The sequence below is a fragment of the Myxocyprinus asiaticus genome, chromosome 15, assembly GCF_019703515.2.
Source record: "Myxocyprinus asiaticus isolate MX2 ecotype Aquarium Trade chromosome 15, UBuf_Myxa_2, whole genome shotgun sequence".
NCBI classification, from domain to species: domain Eukaryota; kingdom Metazoa; phylum Chordata; class Actinopteri; order Cypriniformes; family Catostomidae; genus Myxocyprinus; species Myxocyprinus asiaticus.
In genome coordinates, this window is record NC_059358.1 from 5,236,673 (window position 1) to 5,253,254 (window position 16,582).

At 39.8% G+C, this 16,582-nt stretch overlaps 1 pseudogene; it reads left to right on the forward strand.

Moving 5' to 3' along the window:
* The window catches only part of LOC127453245 (eukaryotic translation initiation factor 3 subunit H-like), a 37,852-nt pseudogene extending 23,046 nt beyond the window's left edge, over window positions 1-14,806 (forward strand).
* Window positions 14,807-16,582: the final 1,776 nt, after the last annotated feature.

A 16,582-nucleotide genomic window follows, 5' to 3' on the forward strand; every position in this document is an offset into this window, starting at 1 on the left:
AGTGCAGTGCTGATGTATTTTGATCGTGGGAGATCAAGAGTTCAGAAGTCTGATTGCTTGGGGGAAGAAGCTGTCATGGAGACGGCTGGTGCAGGTCCTGATGCTGCGATACCGCCTGCCTGATGGTAGCAGTGAGAACAGCCCATGGCTCAGGTGGCTGGAGTCTCTGATGATCCTCCGCCTGGTATATATTTCCTGGAGGGAGGGAAGCTCACCTCCGATGATGTGTCTGGCAGTTCGCACCACCCTTTGCAGTGCTTTGCGGTTGTGGGCGGTGCTATTGCCGTACCAAGCGGAGATGCAGCCAGTCAGGATGCTCTCTACAGTGCAGGTGTAGAACCGTGTGAGGATGTGGCAGTTCATTCCAAACTTCCTCATCCGTCTCAGGAAGAAGAGGCGCTGATGGGCCTTCTTCACAACGACTTCAGTGTGGATGGACCATGTGAGTTCCTCAGTGATGTGGACACCCAGGAACTTGAAGCTGCTGACTCTCTCCACTGGTGCTCCATTGATGGTGATGGGACTGTGTTCTCTGTCTTTTCTTCTGAAGTCCACCACAAGCTCCTTTGTCTTACTGACGTTGAGGGAGAGGTTGTGCTCCTGACACCAGTGTGTCAGAATGTGCACCTCCTCTCTGTAGGCTGTTTCATCATTGTCAGTGATCAGACCTACCACCGTCGTGTCATCAGCAAACTTAATGATGGCACTGAAGCTATGTGTTGCCACACAGTCATGTGTGTGCAAGGAATACAAGAGTGGGCTGAGAACACAGCCCTGTGGGGCTCCAGTGTTGTGGGTCAGTGATGAGGAGATGTTGCTGCCTATTCTAACCACCCGGCATCTGCTTGACAGGAAGTCCAGGATCCAGCTGCACAGCGAGCTGTTTAAGCCCAGAGCCCGGAGTTTCTCATCTAGCTTGGAGGGCACTATGATGTTGAATGCTGAGCTGTAGTCTACAAACAGCATTCTCACATGTGTTCTTTTTTCCAGGTGGGAGAGAGCAGTGTGTATTGTAGATGCAATGGCATCATCAGTGGAGCGGTTGTTGCGGTAAGCAAACTGCACTGGGTCAAGAGAGAGAGGCAGCACAGAGCAGATGTAATCTCTGATTAGTCTCTCAAAGCATTTGCTGATGATGGGGGTCAGAGCAACAGGACGCCAGTCATTTAAGCAAATTATTTTTGATTGCTTTGGAACAGGCACAATGGTGGATGTTTTAAAGCATGTGGGGACTACAGACAAAGAGAGGGAAAGGTTGAAAATGTCTGTAAAAACACCAGCCAGCTGGTTCGCGCACGCTCTGATGACGGGCCCGCGGCTTTGCGAATATTCACCCATCAGAAGGATTGGGTTATATCCGCTACAGAGACGGAGAGTGAACTAACCTCTGTAGCTTCGGCTGCGAGAGCTCTCTCCGCGAGGGCGGTGTTATTTCCCTCAAAACAAGCATAAAAAGTATTTAGCTCATCCGGGAGAGAGGCAGCGGTGTTCATGGCGGACTCCCTTTAAAGTCCATGATGATGTAAATTCCCTGCTACAAGCTTCTAGAGTTGGTGGTGTTAAACTGTCCTTCAATCTTGTTCCTGTACTGACGTTTTGCTGTTCTGATCGTAGGGCATAACTGGCTTGTTTATGCTCCTCCGCGTTCCCGGAATTAAAAGCGGAGGTCCGCACATTAAGTGCCGCGTGAACATCGCTATTTATCCATGGTTTCTGGTTCGGATAGATCCGTATTGTTCTGGTCAGAACCACGTCCTCCACGCACTTTTTGATGAAACACATTACGCTATCAGCGTAAAGCTAGATGTCGTCATCAGAGGCGGACCGGAACATCTCCCAGTCCGTGTGATCAAAACAGTCCTGTAGCATAGAGTCTGATTGGTCCGACCAGCACTGGATCGTTCTGAGGGTGGGTGCTTCCTGTTTCAGTTTCTGCCTGTAAGCGGGCAGAAGCAGAATGGATGAGTGGTCCGATTTGCCAAATGGTGGGCGGGGGAGGGATTTGTAGCCATCCCGGAAGGGAGAGTAGCAATGGTCCAAAACCCGGTCCCCTCGTGTGTTGAAACTAATGTGCTGGTGGTATTTTGGTGCGACTGATTTGAAACTGGGTTTATTAAAGTCCCCGGTCACAATGAACGTGGTCTCAGGGTGCGCGGTTTCCTGCTCACTTATAATCCCGTACAGTTCCTTGAGTGCCCGGTCTGTGTCGGCTTGTGGGGGAATGTACACAGCTATGATAATGACCGCTGTGAATTCCCTCAGTAGCCAGAATGGTCGACACAGAAGCATGAGAAATTCCAGATCAGGAGAGCAGAAAGACTTGATAGAATGAACGTTCCTCTGATCACACTAGGATTTGTTGATCATAAAACATACACCACCACCTCTGCTTTTACCTGAGAGGTCTTTCGCTCTGTCGGTGCACGGAGAACCCCGCGGGTTCAATGGCTGAGTCTGGAATCTCCGCAGACATCCAAGTTTCCATAAGGCAGATAATGCAGCAGTCCCTCGTCTCTCGTTGGAAAGAGATCCGCGCTTTCAGCTCGCAGAGCTTGTTATCCAGAGACTGAACATTTGCCAGTAGAATAGTGGGTAGCAGGGGTCGATTTGCACAGCGTCTTACTCTGATGAGAACGCCGGCTCTGTTTCCCCTTTTCTTTTTGCATTTCCGCGTCCGGACTGCCCAGACAAAGGGTTCCGCTTGCGTGTTTGTAAACAGCGGGTCGGCATTGAGGAATCTGAAGTCCGGTTTACGGTGTGAAATTGCTGAACCAATGTCCAAAAGTGTTTGTCTGTCGTAGACAATAAGGCAGACAACATCCAAGACAAAAAAACATAAGAATTGTGAACAAAACAAACAAAACACTACTATGTTGTGTCAGAGCTCGCAACGCAGCAGCCATACTCGGCGCCATCTTGAGTCCAGTTTTTGGCAGTTTTTGGCAATTTTGAGGGTAGTTTTTAAGGTTTCACTTATTCAATTATTAGTATGTTTTCTTCTATCGAAAGGCAGTCTGCCTTGAAAGCACATGAAATATCCTGATGTGTTGTACGCACAATTTACACGTGGTCAGGAGCAGGTGAAATGTTTTTTGCACCAATGAACATTTATATGAATACAAAAACTTTCGTGAATGCGACAGTTTACACAAAAATGGCTTTACGAATGATTTGCACAAAAATTTGTGCTGCTCATGTTTCATGAATTGAGGCTTAATGTATACAGTTAATAGAAGCTGTCAAGATCCAACAAAAGGCAAACAAGAACCATAAAAGTACCATAAAGTAGTCCATACAACTCATTTGCTATATTTCAACTCTTCTGAAACTGTATGATGTGAGAAACAGACCGAATTTGAAATTGTTAGTCACTGAAAATCTTCCCATCCACTGTAGCTCTCAAATCTCATTTGTGTTTGTTCAAATATGGCATATAAAGACACATTGTGCCAGGTTTGGCATCAATAACGGCAAAGTCCACTAATTTAATTATTTTTTTATCTGCTGCCATCTCTTCCACTCTGTCCATATGATTAAAAGAAAATGTGATTCATCAGACCAGGCCACCTTCTTCCATTGCTCCATGGTCCAGTTCTGATGCTCTCATGCCCATTGTAGGTGCTTTCGGTGGTGGACAGGGGTCAGCACGGGCACTCTGACCAGTCTGCGGCTATGCAGCCTCATACGCAGCAAGCTGCGATGCACTGTGTGTTCTGACACCTTTCTATCATGGCCAGCTTTACGTTTTTCAGCAATTTGTGCTACAGTAGCTCTTCTGTGGGATCGGACAAGACGGGCTAGCCTTCGCTCCCCATGTGCATCAGTCAGCCTTGGGCGCCCATGACCCTGTTGCCGGTTCACCGGTTGTCCATCCTTGGACCACTTTTGGTAGCTACTAACCACTGCATACCGAGAACAGCCCACAAGACCTACCATTTTGGAGATGCTCTGACCCAGTCATCTAGCCATCACAATTTGGCTTTTGTCAAAGTTGCTCCTTACGCTTGCCCATTTTTCCTGCTTCCAACACATGAAATTCAAGAACTGACTGTTCACTTGCTGCCTAATATATCCCACCCCTTGACAGATGCCATTGTAATGAGATAATCAATGTTATTTACTTCACCCGTTAGTGGTTTTAAAGATCCGTGTATTTCTAAAATATTATTTATGTAGATTACATGTGATTACATGTGAATAGAAAATATTTGCATTTCTCTGACAGCTGAATGAGCCACAATGAACAAGGAGAAAATATTGACATTTGAATTTGTTGAGAAACTAAATCTTTTTGTTTTAGAAAGTAACCTAAAAGTAAATCAATTTGTAACATGATTACTATTCAATGAAGTAATCAGTAAAGTAATCTGATTGCAATTTTTAGAGAAACAATTCTGTAGTGTGTATATAGTGGATTACTTAAGAATAACTTACCCTACACTGATTTTGGAGCACCAGTTGGAATATGCAAAAGCGAATTACATTTTAGAGCTAGGGCAAATCATAAAACTCCGTCTCATTTTCGGGGGGGGAAAAACTTTTTCAGTTTAACTTAAATATGGTTTCAGAACACTTGGACTACAGCGCATGAGTCATTTAGACTATTTTTATGGTGCTTATGTCATTTTCAGAGCTCAACAGCATCCATCCCCATTCACTTTTATTGTTTAGAAATCTGGGACAATCCTGCTAAACATCTCACTTTGAATTTCACATAAAGAAGTCATTACGGTTTGGAGGGTGAGTAGATGACAGAATTGTAATTTTAGTCATCAGCTCTCACCATTTTCATTACCATTTTTGCAACATTACAATCATCCAGAACAAAGCGTACTCTCCACTGAGCATTTGTCCAGTGGGACTTCAGTGTTTATTAGAATATTAGCACTTTCTGTTTGACAGAAAGGTTGAGCCTTTCAAAAGAAATTTAAAGGGTGCTTTCAAACAGCGCCACAAATGAGGTCAGACCCCAGCAGCCTGGGCACGATCAGGTCACCACAATGGCCCCTATATCAACCGTGCTGAAATCTGCCATAATTACTAGTCATCGATCATATCCTACCCGTCTCAGCCTCTGCACAGCGCCGCGTATGTCGGTCCCCACGTGGACCATATAAACCAAATGACCCGCATCCATCATCATTTAATATCAGAGAGAATTGCCACTGTGTTGGCAGTTTGCGTTCCTAAATCATTTGCCTAATTTCAACAAAAATGGCCAGTATCCTCAATGGTGACACAAGGCGCACCAACTAAAATAGGATATGAATTTCTCTTTTACAGGAGTATACTATATTTTAAAATTTGATGTTGTTCCAAACCCATATTGACTTTCTTTCCTCTGTTATTAAAAATAAAATAAAAAATCATTTGGAACTACATGAGGGTGAGTAAATGTTGGCACAGCTTGCATTTTTGTGTGTGCTATGCCTTTAAGTCACACTTAAAAATATGTGAATGTCATTGCATTAGATTGCAAACTATCAAACTGAAGTGGCATCTGCAAACCAATGATGCTATACAAACACTGAATATGGTGACCAATATGGCCTAGAAATGCATCTGTATTCGTGCAACATGAATTGCTGCTGCAATGACACCTGAACTCACCAGCCATGAATATCTTTCTTTCCATTAGAAGTCTCCAGTTCTCTGTCCATCTCACCCTTTTGGAAACCTAGTGTCTTGTTGTTGCGGACCAGGTTGTGGAGTTCCTCCATGATATTTTGATTGAATTTTTTACCTTGTTTGGCTCAGAGTTTTCTCCTTTTCTGCATCCTCTTGTCAGGAGTGTAAAGTACACAAATAAATTTACTTTATTACTATTTGTGAAGGGATAGTTCACCCAAAAATGTTTTTTTTTCCTTCCATGCAAGACTAAAGGAGATGTTAGGCAGTTGGAGAGCCTCGGTCACTGTGCACTTACATTGAAGCTTTTTTTCCATAGAATAAAAGTGAATGGTGACTGAGGCTGTCAGTCCCTAAAATTCTACCTAATATCCAGGGTTATTATAGTTTTGGATTTTCTATATTGTTTTTATTTACATTAAATTTCTAATTACAGTTTAGTTTTCACTCTTTGATATCTCAGGTGTGTATGACTTTTTTCAGCGGAACACATTTGAATAAAAACAGAAAAATATCTCAGCTCAGTAGGTCCTTAAAATGCAAGTGGATGGTGATCCGAATTTGTAGCTCCAACAATCACAGACACGCAGCATAAATGTCATCCATACGTCTCCAGCGGTTAAATTAATGTCTTCTAAAAGCGATGGTTACTTTTGGTGTGAAAAAGATCAATATTTAAGTACTTTAAATCATCGCTTCTGTTCAGCAGCGGTAAGCGTGTGTGACGCAATTGCATTGGCACGTGAGACACATGGAAGAGCAGCACGGTTTACAACTGAATAGGAGGAACACTGTACAGCGTGTGCTTTCTAGAGGTGAACATCACTGGACTTCCTGTTCCTGGACTTCCGGTTGCTGACGGCACGTTGCACGAGTGTTTGTAGCCTGCTAGCCTGCTTAGCATTGCTTATTTTCATACGTTCGTAGCTTTATCCTTTGTCATTTTACCGCGTGTTTCGGGTTTTTCCGCTTTTCTACGGTTTCATCTGTGTGCATTTTACCTGTTGCTGCTGGCGCCTAGCTCGAGTCTGTTTGTAGCCTGCTAGCTTTTTTTAACATCGCTAATCTGTTTTCAGCTTTTAATCCTTAACATCTGCCATTTTTCAGCACGCATCTGGTTTCCCCCCACATTATTCTCTTATCGCGATTAAACTTCATGCATTTTACAGCTCACACCCGTTTATATTATCGCATCAATCTCAAAGCACCGCCTATGAAGAACGACCATAACAAACAATTGTGTGAGGGATTCACATCGATCTCAAACCCTCACTGCTCAGCAACAAACAACCACCAATCAGTTCAGTCCACTCATGTTATTTCTTCCTGCATTGCATGTCACATGTTTACAATAGCTTCTTCCATCAGCAGTGAGGGATTCACATGTGATAAATGTAAGGAATTAGTCAGGCTGATGGAGAAGGTTAAGGAGTTAGAGACATGAATCCGAACGCTAGTGGAGGTCAGTGAGAAAGAGAAGACGGTAGATACCGTTTCGGATGCGGGCAGTACAGAGAGCAACACACACACTTTGGTTCTGGCTGTAGAGCCCCCGCAGCAGGGCGTTTGGGTGACGTCTCGGCGGCATACTCGCTCAGCAAAGCGACACCACTCTCCCGTTTCTGTTAGGGTTTCCAATCGATTCTCCCCACTCAGTGATGCACCCACTGAGAATCATGTTGAAAGAGCCCTTGTTATTGGTGATTCTATTGTAAGAAACGTGAAAATGGAGACTACAGCCACTACTGTGAAATGCATTTCGGGTGCCAGAGCATCTGACATCAGATCAAATTTACAAGTGCTGGCTAATGCTAAACGTAGATTTTCTAAAATTGTTATTCATGCTGGCACTAATGATGTCCAGCTTCGCCAGTTGGAAATCACTAGAGATAATGTTATAGAGGTGTGTGAATTTGCAAAAACTATGTCAGACACTGTAATATGCTCTGGCCCCCTCCCTGCTCATCATGGTGACGAGGTTTATAGTAGATTAGTGTCACTGAATGGCTGGATGTCTGAGTGGTGTCTGGAGGACAGAATAGGATTTATAGACAATTGGAAGAGTTTTTGGGGTAGACCTAACCTGCTAAAGAGAGACGGACTCCATCCCTCCAAGGAAGGTGCCGCTCTCATCTCTAGTAATTTGGCTCATATTCTTAATGATAGTATTTGACTAACTGGGGTCAGGAAGCAGACAAACTGGTTAATCCGAACATCTGTTAGCTGCCTTGAGATGTCACACAGGTCACAAACTACAAAACACAGAGACTGTGTCACCTAGATATCACAGAGACGGTGTCTGTTCCCTGAACTACCAAACACAAAACACACTATATCATTTAGAAAAAATGTGATTAAGGTCAAACATGCAAAATATATATATATATATATATATATATATATTTTTTAACACCGTATGAAAGTAGGGCTACTAAACATTAGATCTCTTTCTACCAAAGCACTAATTGTAAATGAAATTACAGATCATAGTTTGGATGTGCTCTGTTTGACTGAAACCTGGCTTAAACCAGATGAATATTAGTTTAAATTAATCTACTCCCCCAGGTTATTGTTATAAAAATGAGCCTCTTCTGAAGGGTTGAGGAGGAGGTGTTGTTACAATTTACAGTGAAGTTTTTGGTGAGATAAATTTAAGTCTTTTGAACTAATAATGCTTAATGTGACACCATCATAAATATATATATATAAAAAAAATAATAAATTAAAAAAAAGCTCTCGTCTTTTACCCTTGCTACAGTATATAGATCACCCGGGCCTCATTCTGATTTCCTTGGTGAATTTGCACATTTTTTTATCAGATCTTGTAGTTACTGTAGATAGAGCTTTAATTGTTGGTGACTTCAACTATAGAAATTCTGCCGCAGAGCGATGACATCTCGGATCATTACCTCGTCTCTTGTATGCTGCGATCAGCTAATATTACTCAATCTACACCATGCTATCATTCAGGTAGAACTATTCTTTCGACCATTAAAGATAGATCTGGAAGACTATTAGTGAAGCTATCTCATACACTCAGTAAACCCCAAAGCCTAGAAGAACTTTATGAAATAATAGAAAATATAAATACAGTCTTCTCTAGCACTCTTGATAGTGTCGCCCCCCTTCGATTAAAGAAAATGAAAGAAAAAAGCCCTACAATGATTACACACATGCTCTCAAGAGCAGCTCGGAAAATGGAGTGCAAGTGGAAGAATACAAAATTAGAGGTATTTCGCGGTGCATGGAAGGGTAGTGTCTGTAGCTACAGACAGGCACTAAAAGCTGCCAGGTCAGCATATTTTAGCAAACTCATAGAAAATAACCACAACAATCCTAGGTGTTTATTCAGTACTGTGGCTAAATTGGTTAGGAATAAAGCCTCAACAGAACCAGATATTCTGTCGCAGCACAAGAGTAATGACTTCATGAATTTCTTTACTGATAAAATTGAAATAATAAAACTGGAATTATGCAATCATCTGTCACAGTACCTCAGAAAACGGTATCCCATAATTTTCCTCATGTGCAACTTCAATCCTTCACTGTCATAGGTCATGAGGAGCTAACAAAACTTAGCGAAACATCAAAAGCCACAACATGTTAGATCCAATACCAACCAAGCTCTTAAAAGAGGTATTCCCTTTAATCTCAGAACCTCTTCTTAATATTATTAACTCCTCGCTATCCTAAGGACATGTCCCAAGAAACTTTAATATGGCAGTTATCAAACCGCTGAAGCCACAACTTGATCCTGGAGAACTGGCCAATTATATAGACCGATTTCAAATCTCCCGTTTATGTCGAAAATACTAGAAAAGGGTAGTATACTCCCAAATATGTTCATGTCTACAGAGAAATAGTATATATGAACAATTTCAGTCAGGATTTAGGCCTCACAGTACAGAGACTGCACTTATCAGTTACAAATGACTTGCTCTTTTCATCTGATCGTGGCTGCATTTCACTTCTAGTCATTTTAGATCTTAGTGCTGCATTCGACGCGATAGATCACAACATACTCTTGAATAGGCTAGAGAATTATGTTTTGCACAAATAGACTGCTACCACTTTGTCTATGTAAATGAGGAATTGTCAAACCAAACAAAAGTATGGAGTGCCACAGGGATCAGTTTTAGGGCCTCTGCTTTTCTCCTTGTATATGCTTCCCCTGGGAGATATTATCAGGAATCGTGGAATAAGTTTCCACTGTTATGCCGACGATACCCATCTTTATATTTCTTCAAAACCTGGTGAGATTTCACAATTCTCCAAATTAGCAGAGTGTATCAATGAAATAAAAGATTAGATGGCCAGAAATTTCCTTCTACTCAATTCCAACAAAACAGAGGTACTAATTATTGGACCAAAAACCTCTAAAAACAAGCCTCTAAAATATAATTTGACTCTCGATGAATGTACTGTTACATCGTCTTCAACAGCGAAGAACTTAGGTGTTATATTTGATACCAGTCTGTCCTTTGAAAATCAAATTACCAACGTTTGTAGAACAGCATTCTTCCACCTAAGAAATATTGCTAAATTACGACACATGCTCTCTGTTGCTGATGCCGAAAAACTAATTCATGCATTCATGACCTCAAGAATAGATTATTGTAATGCATTACTGGGAGGATGTCCAGCAATATCAATAAATAAACTTCAATTGGTTCAAAATGCAGCAGCCAGAGTGATGACTAGAACCAAGAAATATGATCATATTAGCCTCATTTTATCGTCGTTACATTGGCTACCTGTTTAAAATTACAAATTTTAAAATTTTGTTAACTACGTACAGAGCTTTGAATGGTCTAGCTCCGCAGTACTTAAGTGACCTTCTACCATGCTATATTCCATAACGATCGCAAAATTCTGGCCTGTTAATAGTTCCTAGAATATCAAAATCCACAAAAGGAGGTAGATCCTTTTCATATTTGGCTCCTAAACTATGGAATAGTCTCCCTAACACTGTTCGAGATGCAGACACACTCACTCAGTTTAAGTCTAGACTAAAGACTCATCTATTTAGTCAGGCATACACCTAATTTATCCTTCAACTCACAATTAGGCTGCTTTAGTTAGGTCTGCCGGAACCAGAAACATTAATCGTGATCTATAACTCTGCAATAAATTGAATGGCATCTATGCTAATATTATTCTATTTGTTTCCCTGTCTCAACCTCCGGACTCCTATCCTGAGGTCACCAGAACTGGCTGGATCCGGCTGAAGCCATTCCTGCTTTGTGTAGGACTCCACCGCTACGTGTTGCCAGGTTGAACTGCGATGCACCTAACTGATCTCTGCCTACATCACCTCGGTCTAATGATGGACTACACTCTTGAAATGGAATACATAAACTATCAATTAACTGCCAACAAAACCCTTCATCAGCCAACTAACAAGGACAATTGCATCTATGTGAACTTCTGCAGTTAATCCAGGATGGACTTCAAAGACATCAGTCATTAATCTTACAGTTCATTCAAAATCTTTGTTTAAACACCGACCCTTAACACTTAGTTTAATCATTTTAAACCATGACTTGCACACACACACATATATATATGTAATATTGGCATTATATTCATGATGTTAGCCAGAGGGGAACTGGCCCCCACTGTGAGCCTGGTTTCTCCCAAGGTTATTTTTCTCCATTAACCAACAACTTATGGAATTTTGTGTTCCTTGCCACAGTTGCCTTCGGCTTGCTCACTGGGGTTATAAATACAATTATTATTTAATTACATTTTTAAATAATTCACAATCGTATTTTACCAAACTACACAATGATAACTCCAAGACATTATAGATATTACGGTTTCATTTTCTGTTAATGCATGATCTTCTGTAAAGCTGCTTTGAAACGATGTGTGTTGTGAAAGGCGCTAACAAATAAAAATGACTTGACTTGTACAGAAGCTTAATTAGTTTTGGTTTAGATCTGTATCTGTTTGTTTACTCACAATGGTGCGTTTGTGTGCTTATCCTGGATATCTCAACAGAGAAAAACCTGAGATTATGTCCATAACATGCCAGCGTGAATTCGCCACACAAGAGACCGTGTGATCTCAGCCCTCTCCTAAATGCGTATACAGCTGGTGACCGAAAGCAATGAGTTATAGTTAAAAAGTTCTTAAATATTGTTCTTTTTTGCACCAAAAGTGATCGAGTTGTTTTAGAAGACATTAATTTAACTGCTGGAGTTGTATGGATGAGGTTTATGCTGACTGTCTGTGATTTTTGGAGCTTCAAAGGTCTGATCACCATCCACTTGAATTTGAAGGAACTACTGAGCGGGATATTTTTCTATAAATGTGTTCTGCAGAAGAAAGAAAGTCATACACACCAGGGATATCATAAGGGTGATTAAATGAGAGAATTTTCATTATGGGGTGAACTATCCCTTTAAGAAGAAAAAAAAAATCCACTTCACTTTTTACGGTTACGCTTTTGACACAGAACTCATTCTTAAAAGGATAGTTCACCCAGAAATGAAAATCATATACTCACCCTCACGTTGTTCCAAACCTGTTTAACTTTGTTCCATGGAACACAAAAGGTAGAATTTTACCCTCCGTCTGTAACGATGCTGGCAAAGACAATGATGAAGGCGATGATGATGAAGTGACGAACCCAAGTGCAGTTTATTTTCCAAACGTGGAATCCCAAAACCCTTACTATAAACGTGAACCAAACATAAACATGAACTTGATTTGACTAAAACAAGATTTGGCGTGGCGTGGCGTGGCCAAAACAACAAAGTTACATTCAACATACCTGACACTACACAATGGCAAACATGAGGGCTTAAATAAAAGGACATGGGTAACAGGTAAACAAGACAACCAATCACAAGACTAAACTATAAACAAGATAACAAGACTAAATGAACTTAAACCAATGAAAAGACAAGACTAATAACAAAGTAATCAAACAATGAACCAATGAAAACAAGACACATGAACAGGGGAAACACATGACAAGATCACATGAGGGAACAGGAAATCACATGACATGACAGGAACTAAACTTGAAAATAAAATGCATTAACATGACACCGTCACCATTCACTTTCATTGCATCTCTTTTCCATACAAATAAAGTGAATGGTGACAGAGTTTATGTTTGACTTTTTCCATGTTTTTGAATCAATACTTTGAATTTTTAGTAGATTTATAATTTGACAAAGTACCCAAACTTAAGTATAATGTCTCTGTATTTTCTTATGACAAAGTCGTTAACGGAAGAAGACATCACTAAGACATTTAAAGCCCCTCAGTCTCCTCCCTGCATGGACTCGCTCCTCACCGTAGGTATCTGAGGGGTCAAGAGCCACCATTACGCCCCAGTTAAATGCCTTTACTGTCTTTCTGCACAGTCTGCAGAATATTAGACATTTATGGTCCTCTGTCTGAAAGAATTGATCCATAAACTGAACAATTTAGCACTGAATGGATCAGTTGAAATGCACCTTAACTGCAGGTCTTAAATCTTTACACCGTGTCCTTTTCTACAGAAATGATTATGATGGATTGTTAGTTAGACTTGCCCACTTTTATCTGACAACCGTCATCTTTGAATCGGTTGATTAAATAGCTTACTAGCACTGTAAATAGATTAATCTAAGTTAATATCTATTTTTTGGCATTAATACGATTAATCTTTGAATTCTGAAGTTTGCCTGTACTTTTCCTTTCAGAATGAAGTTTTACTGCAGTTAAATCCTCTTTTAAGGAAGAAAACATTTTTGCCACTTGTCCACAGCAGTCCCATTGTGACCTTCTCATTAACATTTATTTACGAATAGGGGTAAGCGATATGAGCAAAAATTTGTATTGCTATATTTTTTTAATTCTAGGTTGATAACAATATACATCAAGACATAACATTTTTATGTAAAGTGATTTAAAAACAATAATAATAATAATTTGTAAAAATGTCCAAGTAATTAGAACCAGAGGTTGCATTAACCAGGATTTTTATTATTATTATTATTATTTTATTTACAGAATAATTAAAAGTTTTTTATTTTGTGCGAGTGAGATCCAGAGATAAATGACTAAACATAAATGTAACTAATGATGGATACAAATAATATCCATCATTAGAAATAATATAATGATATTGATTACCACAAAAATTAATTTCTACTCGTATCTCCGTTTCTTTAAAAAAGCAAGAATCGAAGTTACAGTGAGGTACTTACAATAGAAGTGAATGTGGCCAATTTTTGGAGGGTTTAAAGGCAGAAACGTGAAGATTATAATTTTATAAAAGCACTTACATTAATTCTTCTATGTATTATTTGAGCTGTAAAGTTGTTTAAATCATAATTTTTACAGTCATTTTAGGGTTTCAGGTTTTGTTGACATTACATCAATGAAGTTGTAAAATTGGCTATAACTTTACACATGCATATTGTTTGTCTTGTGGCTATACTTTTGAAACAGTGAGTGTTTTAATGTTTATGGATTGGCCCTATTCACTTCCATTGTAAGTGGATCATAATAACCCAGATTTTGCTTTTTTAAAAGAACAGGGGGAACTAATCAAAAATAATTTTTGTGGTAATCAGTATTATGCCTTAAATGCTGTCTATTGAGCTTAACTTGAATTGATCCCAAAATATTCCTTTAATTATTGTCAGGATGCGTCTATTTAGTCTCATCTTCATTATCGTTGGTGTAATCATAAAAACCCTTCGTCAAAAAACTTTTTCGTCAGTAATGTTGTTAAGTCAACCCTAGTTACATACATTTTTTGCTTGGAAGTGATCGACAGTGTCCGAAATTAAATTATTGCCACACCTACACTGCCATACAAAGGCAAAACGCAGTAACTACGCCAACACTGAAACTGACAAAAAAGGCCTTAAACTTGTTCAATTGTCCAGCCAAATGCTGATTATCAAATTTTCACACTATTTTCTCTAAATCCAAGTAAGCATCTTTTGACAAAATGTGTAGTTACGGTGTTTTGCCTTTGCATGGCAGAACACTGTAACTTGAAAGCCTTGTAAAATAATCAATCACTTGTTCTTGTTACTGTATATGCACTGTATTTGTTTCTTCTTCAAAAGGACAAATCAACAACTACTGTCAGAATATTAAGGAGTTCATGTCACAGAATCTCGGCAAACTGTTCATGGCTGAAGCTTTGCAGGACCACAGCAGCTAGAGTGATTTCAAAGAGAGACCAGGTGAAGATACGACCAAAACATCTGCCTTTTTCATCTCTAAAGAGCAAAAGAAAATATATTCATGAGGTGCTTTGGGGAATCCTGTACAGATTTTTGTAATTTTTACTTGACGTGGCCAGGTTGTGCTGGTCTTGTTTATGAGTTCTCTTTGATTTTTATTCATTTTATTCATTAAGTTGCAGCACAACTGGCAGCGAGTCCCGCTGTTTGATTACGGTGATGTTCATAGACTGAAAAACAGACACACTCGCAGAGTTTAAAATGGATTGGTAATTTTTCTGTTTTTGAAATACAGTGCCTCAAACATTTTGGTTAGGAATTTGTTTCTAAACTCTAAACCTAAGCTTTAAAATTCTGCTGTTAATTTAGCCCAAACCACTTAACGTATAGCCTTGATTCAAACTTTTTTGTAGACAGCCTCCTGTAAAAAAACCAAAAAAAAAACAAAAAACAGCTTAGTCTTGTTTATTTGCTAATTTTATCTGGTCTCCCAGAATGGTCTGGTTTGCAGGTTTAAGAGGGATTTTAGATTTTTTCTGACTGGGAGACCAGATAAGACTAGCAAATCACCTTAGACTGGTTTAAGCTGTTTTTAAGCCGTTTTTGCTGCCTTGCAAGCACTGCTATTTCCTACAAGAAATGCTAAACTATTTTGACTTTTATTACCTCTGTGCACAGGCTTGTAGAATCTCTAATGCTTTCATACTGGATCTGTTTACTAAATGCCTCTGGTTTGGGGTTTTAATGAGGCTGTCGGATCGGCTGTAATCACAAATAATTATGTGCTCTTTGAACAGCGTACATCAGTGCCGTTATTTCTCATGTTGTGCCACAGCAGGTTACCGACTGGAACCCACTGCGGCACACAACGGTTAAATGCCGCCTTTGATACAGAAAGATTTTCATGTTATTTCTAATAAAAAAAGAATGATTATGTGTGAGTAAAGGTCATTGGAAGGAAGAGGTGTGTGCTATCGATTAGTTTTGTAAGTTTTCTACATTGAATTGCATGAACTGTTTCAATACCTAATTCTGTTCTAAGACCTAGTGAGCTGCATACCTAGACAGCATTTTAAAGGGATAGTTCCCCCAAAAATGAAAATTCTCTCATCATTTACTCACCCTCATGCCGGCCAGATGTGTATGACTTTCTCCTGAAGAACACAGATGAAGATTTTTAGAAGAATATCTCAGCTCTGTTGGTCCATACAATGAAAGTGAATGGTGACCAGAACTTTGAAGCTCCAAAAAGCACATAAAGGTTGCATAAAAGTAATCCATACGACTCCAGTGGTTTAATCCATGATGTAACTCTATTTTTCACTATAAACCTTGACATCAGCAATCTCCTTTGCGATCATAATTTCAACCACAATTTCACTTCCTATAGTACCATCTAGCGCTTTGCGTATGCGTCAAGCACTAGGAAGTGTAATTGAGCTTGAAATCATGATCGTGCCTAGAGACTGCAATAACAAGATATACAGTGAAAAAGGTGTTACATTTTGGTCTGTTCTCATCCAAAACTGATTCGATCGCTTCAGAAGACATGGAATAAACCACTGCAGTCGTATGGACTACTTTTATGCTCCCTTTATTTTCTTTTTTGGAGGTTCAAAGCTTTGGTCACCATTCACTTGCATTGAATGGACCTACAGAGCTAAGATATTGTTCTAAAAAATGTTATTTGTGTTCTGCAGAAGAAAGAAAGTCCTACACATCTGGGATGGCATGAGGGTGAGAATTTTCATCTT